The sequence below is a fragment of the Rhagoletis zephyria genome, unplaced genomic scaffold, assembly GCF_001687245.7.
Source record: "Rhagoletis zephyria isolate East Lansing unplaced genomic scaffold, Rhagoletis_zephyria_1.1 Rzeph_scaffold_02954, whole genome shotgun sequence".
Taxonomy (NCBI): Eukaryota; Metazoa; Arthropoda; class Insecta; order Diptera; family Tephritidae; genus Rhagoletis; species Rhagoletis zephyria.
The window spans coordinates 58,857-66,002 of record NW_016160038.1 but is presented as its reverse complement, the minus strand read 5'-3'; the positions used below and the strand labels follow the sequence as shown (position 1 = coordinate 66,002).

The 7,146-nt window shown below is 33.3% G+C and overlaps 1 protein-coding gene across 1 annotated transcript in view; it reads left to right on the top strand.

Annotated features, from left to right (window-relative positions):
• The window catches only part of LOC108368105 (uncharacterized), a 43,997-nt gene that overhangs the window by 2,325 nt on the left and 34,526 nt on the right, over positions 1-7,146 (top strand). The window lies entirely within an intron of this gene.

Here is a 7,146-nt window from a genome sequence, read left to right as displayed (position 1 = left end):
GACGGACGGACGGACAGACAGTCACCGCTTAATCGATTTCTCTTTTCATTCTGATCATTTATGTATACATTTGTCTATATCTATCTCGATTCGTTTTGCCTGTTACAAACCACCGTTATGTGAACAAAGTTATAATACCCTTGTGCACAAGTGCGCTCGGGTATAAAAATTACCTTTTCACGATATTCGTTTTTTTAACCTTTTCTTAAAACTTATGCATATAAAATGTCTGTATGTATTTAAGTTTCTTACATTTCCTTTATTTGTATAAACCATTTTTAAGAAGCAATCGTTACCTAAAAGAGAAAAAGTGTCATGTCCATTTTTTGAAGTTGTTCAGGAGAGACGAAAAATCGATGTAGTTTCGCATTTTCTGTCATTCTGCATCAAAAACTATATTTTGAATTAAGTGGACTTGGCGCGTTTTTACCTTTAGGTAGCGAAATACATCTGTTTTGTGAATTTTTAACTAAGATTAACAAACATTAAAAAGGAACGGTTTTTGTATTTTGAGAACAAAAACTCGATATGAAGGCGTCTAGGACTTACCGTTGATTTTTGCCAATTTTTTTTTGCTGACAATGCCTCTCCCATACAAAAATTTTCTTTTTTCAACACAAAAAAATATAAATATCGACGGTAAATCTTAGCTAATTGCACTTCATTTTAATGAAATTTACTGTACTACGTAACTGTATACTCAAAACCTTTCTAAGAAATCCACCTAAAAAGGTTTACATTTTTACAAAAATTTGCTAATTATACCCGAGAGCACTTGTGCACAAGGGTATTATAACTTTGTTCAAATAACGGCAAAACGAATCGAGATAGATATAGAAAAATATATACATAAATGATCAGAATGAAAAGAGAAATCTATTAAGCGGTGACTGTCTGTCCGTCCGTCCGTCCGTCCGTCCGTCCGTCCGTCTGTCCGTCTGTCCGTCTGTGCACACGATAACTCGAGTAAACATTGAGATATCTTAACGAAGCTAAGTATGTGCACTTCCTTCGGGCGTAGGACGGATGGTATTAAAAATGGGCAAAATCGGACAATAACCACGCCTACCTCGCATATAACGGTAATTTTCAGAAATACGAATACTGCGATATTCTAGTAACTACTTAAGATTATTCACTCAAAATTGATATTTACAATAATTTTTAGACAAAAAATAAGAATATTATAAATTTTTGGAAAATGTGCGTAGCCACGCCCACTTATGGTTACATATGTATATCTTGGTAACCGCTGCACCAATTTCTTCCAAGCTTGGCACAGTTGTTAGCCTTGCTGCAGCATACCAAATGGCCGAAATTTTTTAAAATCGGACAATAACCACGCCCACATCCCATATAACGGTAATTTGGAGAAATACGAAATCTTCGATAAATCAGTAAATAATAAAGCTAATTTATTCAAAATTGAGGCTTGGTGCAATTCTTTCCCAAAAATACGTTTATGATAAAATTTTAGAAAATGGGCATGGCACCGCCCACTGATGAGCAAATATCGTCGCCTGGGTAAAAGATTATCGTAAGCGTCATACGTACGTGCATAACATACGACAATCTTTTACCCAGGCGACGATATATGTATATCGGTAACCGTTCTACCAATTTGTACCAAACTCGGTATGGATATTGTGCTTGCCACATAAAAGCAAAACGTTGAAAATTATTGAAATCGGATTAAAATTACGGCCGCTTTTCATATAACGGTAAATTTCAGATATGCTTGAAACTTCAATATTTCGAACTTAAGGACGCTAATTTACTCAAAATTGATACACCCCAACTTACCATGTAGCGGTAGTTTTCGGAAAGGTGGAAATTATAGGGGTATTCTCTGAGTCTTGCAAAGCCCTTGCACGGTGCACGGATTGCACGGTTTGCAAAGCTGTCCCATACGAAAACCGGTTTTTAACGTGCAATCCGTGCAATCTGTGCACCATGCAAGGGCTTTGCAAGACTCAGAGAATACCCCTTATATATTTAATACTTGCACCGGGTATTTTCGGCTCCGCCCGAACTTAAACTTTCTTACTTTTTTTTTTTTTTTAATATTGCACAAAGTTTGAATCTTAGATTTATACGATTTTTGTTAAAGAGTAAAACATACCTTTACAAGAACTAAAATGAAATGATAAAATAATATATTGTTAAAACTTGTCAATATGTGGTGCGTTTATAATTTTGACACGGATTTTAGACGGTAAATATGGTAACTCAATTAAAAATGTTATAACCTAAAATATAGGCATTTTGTATCCATTACATAAGTAGTTGTAACAAAAGGTGAACACTTTGTAAAACCGGTATTAAACGAAAAAATAAAATTTTGAGAGCAAGTAAATTTTTCTTTTAAAAATGTGCAGGCTAGAGACTCATTTCCGACTTATAGTTTCTTCTACATTTTCTCTTAGAATTATTAGAGAAACCGAAAATACCATGCGATTCGTCGAAAAACTGTCGTCTGAACAATTTTACCACCTTAATGTACGTATTTTAAAAGTTCTAACTTTTTTTACAGCGTGATGTGAAAGGTGTTCCTCCCAAAAATTCTGTGGTAAATGTAGCTGGAGTTGGACTTACGGGGGCTATTTTTTAATGAAAAATTTACATTGACAAGGACCTTGTGAGGACTAAATATCCACGGAATTTAGCCAATATGAACGCCGCCCCCTACACCAGCAACAACGACTACAACAGCAACAACAACGACTACAACAGCAACAACAACGACTACAGCAGCGTTATCAACACGGTCAGCCAACATAAGAGACCGTATCAACACCAGTGATCGGACTTAATAAAATTTCTGTGTGGAAGATTCTGGAAAAACATGTGGTAGATCTAAAAAAATTTGTGGTAGATCTCAGGATTCGGATCAAACTTTTCTCAAAAATTTAAGGTTTCACCTTAACTGAAAACTTTTTAATTCGAATCTCTAGAAAAAACTTTTAACTTGGGTTTTGCCAATTTTGACAATCCTCAAGTAAAAGTAAACAAGGCGTTAAAAACTTTAGATTCACTGTAATGTGCTAATTTTCACAGAGATCGCCGATTTTTTACATTTCTTTATTAGTTCTTTTTTTAATCGTATATTTTGCAATTTAACACAATAAAATCACGTTTCCCAATGAAAAATTTAATATTGAGAAAATTCACTGTTTGACAGTTTCTTTTCTCCTCCCATTCGGCTTTGTTTACTTTTACTTGAGAAATCTATTATATATATATACTATTATTATACTATTTCACTGTGGAACAAATTCAAGTTAGCAAAAGTTAGGTCGATTCTGAGAGTGAGGGGTGAAAATAGAGGCTAAATTAGAAGACCCGTATCGCGGCGTTTGTTTATGTTAGTTCGAATTTTTTTTTAATCGACCTTCGAACTTTGCAGTCAAATGCCGATTTTCAGCATATTGTTTATATGGTTTTTTGGCTATAACTCGTCGACTAATTGATATTTTTTCAACCTGTTAAAGCCAAATTATTGCTAGAGACCTGTGCAACAATTAAAATTAAAAAAAAATTGATTTAGAAAATTTTTGTAGTGCATATGAAGCAAAATGTTGGAATTTTTTTTTCATGCTCTTTGAACATATTTTCCACAAAACTAAGTCTTTTTAGCTTTCTGTTTGATCTGTAATATGCATCTCAGTTTCTTCAATAAATTTCATTTGAAAAGAAAACAATCATAATACAAAACTTGCGTTTTCCAGCTTAATATTAATTTACTTCTCATTTCTTATGTACCAATTTTTTCAGTGTTGGTTTTGAAGAAACATTGAAAAAGAAATTATAAAAATATGGAAAAAAATATAATTTTGAAATGTTAGTTATGAGAAGTTTTAAGTAAAAAAATTAAATTAATTAAATTAATGATTTGGCCAGTTGCCGTTTAGCAGGCGGCTGTGGATCAACATCACTGCTCTCTCTAATATCTTGGTCATCGTCGTCATCATCAGAAAGATCGATAATTTCGTTCAAAAGATATTCTGGAAGTTCATCTTTGTCTTCCCCTTCTTCCTCTTTTTTCTCGTCTTCCTCTTCTTCAAAGGTGTTCAAAGGCTTAACAGCATCTGGGCGCCCAAAATATCCGTGTATTTGTGCGATTGGGATTCACGATACGGAGAAGGTATTAAAGGAAGAAACCAGTACAAATAGCATAACTGAAATAGTCACATTGGACGGAAATGGCCTAAAGACAATAGGCTACACGAAAGTCTTGTTCCTGAAATGAAAATTTTGTTGCCGTTGCTCCACATTAAACTTGGCATTGCTAAAATTTTTTTGAAATGTATCGCAAAAAGACCAGCAGTATTCAACCGCTTAAAAGACATTTTCCCAAGACTAAGTAACGCCAAAATTCAGGAAGGGGTTGTTAATGGTCCCGACATACGGAAACTAATGAGTCGTCAAGATTTTGACCAAGTTCTGACAGACCGATAATTAAATGCATGGCTCGCTTTGAAAGCAGTCATTAAAGACTTTTGGGTAAAGAACGCAAAGACAACTACAGGCAATCTATTGCAAACATGTTGGCAGCTTTCGATGAAATTGGGGTTAATATGTCGTACAAAATTCATCTCTTGCACAGCATCTTGATCAACTCGCTCAATAGTTGCCAACTGAATCTGAAATTTGTTGGTGGTATAAAAACACCTTTGAAGAAGAGGAATACGAGGAAAAAGAGGAAGAAGGGGAAGACAAAGATGAAATTCCAGAATATCTGTTGGACGAAATTATCGATCTTTCTGATGATGACGACGATGACCAAGATATTAGAGAGAGCAGTGATGTTGATCCACAGCCGCCTGCTAAACGGCAACTGGCCAAATCATTAATTTAATTAATTTAATTTTTTTACTTAAAACTTCTCATAACTAACATTTCAAAGTTATATTTTTTTCCATATTTTTATAATTTCTTTTTCAATGTTTCTTCAAAACCAACACTGAAAAAATTGGTACATAAGAAATGAGAAGTAAATTAATATTAAGCTGGAAAACGCAAGTTTTGTATTATGATTATTTTCTTTTCAAATGAAATTTATTGAAGAAACTGAGAAGCATATTATAGATCAAACAGAAGGCAAAAAAAAACTTAGTTTTGTGGAAAATATGTTCAAAAAGCGTGAAAAAAAAATTCCAACATTTTGCTTTATAAGCACTACAGAAATTTTCTAAATCAATTTTTTTTAATTTTAATTGTTGCACAGGTCTCTAGCAATAATTTGGCTTTAACAGGTTGAAAAAATATCAATTAATCGACGAGTTTTAGCCAAAAAACCATATAAACAATATGCTGAAAATCGGCATTTGACTGCAAAGTTCGAAGGTCGATTAAAAAAAAATTCGAACTAACATAAACAAACGCCGCGATACGGGTCTTCTAATTTAGCCTCTATTTTCACCCCTCACTCTCAGAATCGACCTAACTTTTGCTAACCTGAATTTGTTCCACAGTGTTATTCTTGTTATTAGGGACACGAATTTCGGTACGATATGATACCATATCGATATTTTTGCTATTCGATACCGATACCTTTTACGCGAAAGTTTTTAAACGATATTTTTTGGAATCGAGTACCATAACCCTTGTATCGTATCGAATCGTAAATGTACATTACACAGTTAATGTGAATAATGATACATTTGTATGAAAAACTATTAGAAAATAAAATGAAAACGTCAAAATTTAAAACTCTGGGAACTGGGCAAGACTACATAGAATTTGTATAAAACTTTTGTAGTAATATTTGAAATATTTAAAGTTAATATTCCAAATTCCAAAATGCAAAAATTTGTCCTTACTAAAATTTCTATTGAAAGTTTTGTTGTTAATATGTATTGTTTTTAAACATTCCATTTCATGCAAATCTATGTCGTACTATAACCTTACTTACTTTGGAATTTATATGTAAAGCAATATTGATATATTTTGAGCTTTAAAGCGCAGAAATGTGAACTATCTTAGGTTAGTATGTGGCGCGCCTTCAGTGATGTACTTATTAAAGTGCAAAGTGTTAATTCTTTAATAAAAAATGACTCCAATATTCAGATTTAATTTTTTGAATTTGATTGTGTTGCTTATTGGCCGTTGAGTATAATTTAATAATTATTTTTGAGCTATAGGCCGTATGTTAAATAAAACATTAAATGTTTTTCTGTTTTATTTATTTTTTATTTTTATTTTGGTCGATATTTCGCCTTCAGTCTGAAGGCATCTTCAGGACTAAAAAAAGGAAAACAATATTTTTACATCACAATATAAACCAACAAAAACATACATATGCACAAGTGCATTAAAACGACTTACACTATTAGCTTTGTCCGGTCGACTAATCATATGTTAAAATGTAAAATAACAAACAAGCACGAAGAAGATATTAAACATAAACAGGAAAACTGATAATTAAAATACAGTAATTGTAAACAAAAATTTTATACAAACAACAATACATAAAGCGCTGAACAGTAAGACAAAGAAATGTTTGTATGTCATCTCAGCAGAGCAATGTTGTTGTCCGAAGAAATCTTGGCAGCAGACGGACGATGAGTTAAACATGAACACACGATCACACGACACCTACTGTAGGTTTGTTGTTGTGCGTTAGAACTAAATTCCGATAAACGTGAGCGCAATTGTCGGTGTCCGTTTTATAGTTCATCCTTTTGTGATTAGGGGTGTTCATAATATGTAGCATCTCTAAAAAATAGCGTTTATTATAGATTTTTTCTTCTTGCAAGATTGCTACTTTATCAAAGTCGGGATAGTGTCCCGTATCCTGGCAATGAGATGACAAGGCTGTCTTATTGTCCGCCGAATTATTCCTCAACTTAATGTTTGATTTGTGAGCGGAAATCCTTGTCTTTAATTTCGATTTTGTTGTCCCCACATATACCATATCGCATACGTGGGACGCGTCGCCACTGCATGGTATTCTATAAATTACATCAGACTTCTCATTTATTGGAATTTTATCTTTGGTATTTGAGTAAACTTGTTTCAGCGTATTGTCATAAGTAAACGCTATGCGGAAATTGTCCTTGTCATATATTTTTGAGTATTTAATTCTCTCAGATAATCCTGGTACATATGTTGCCGATTTATACATTTGGTTGTTCCCGTCACTAT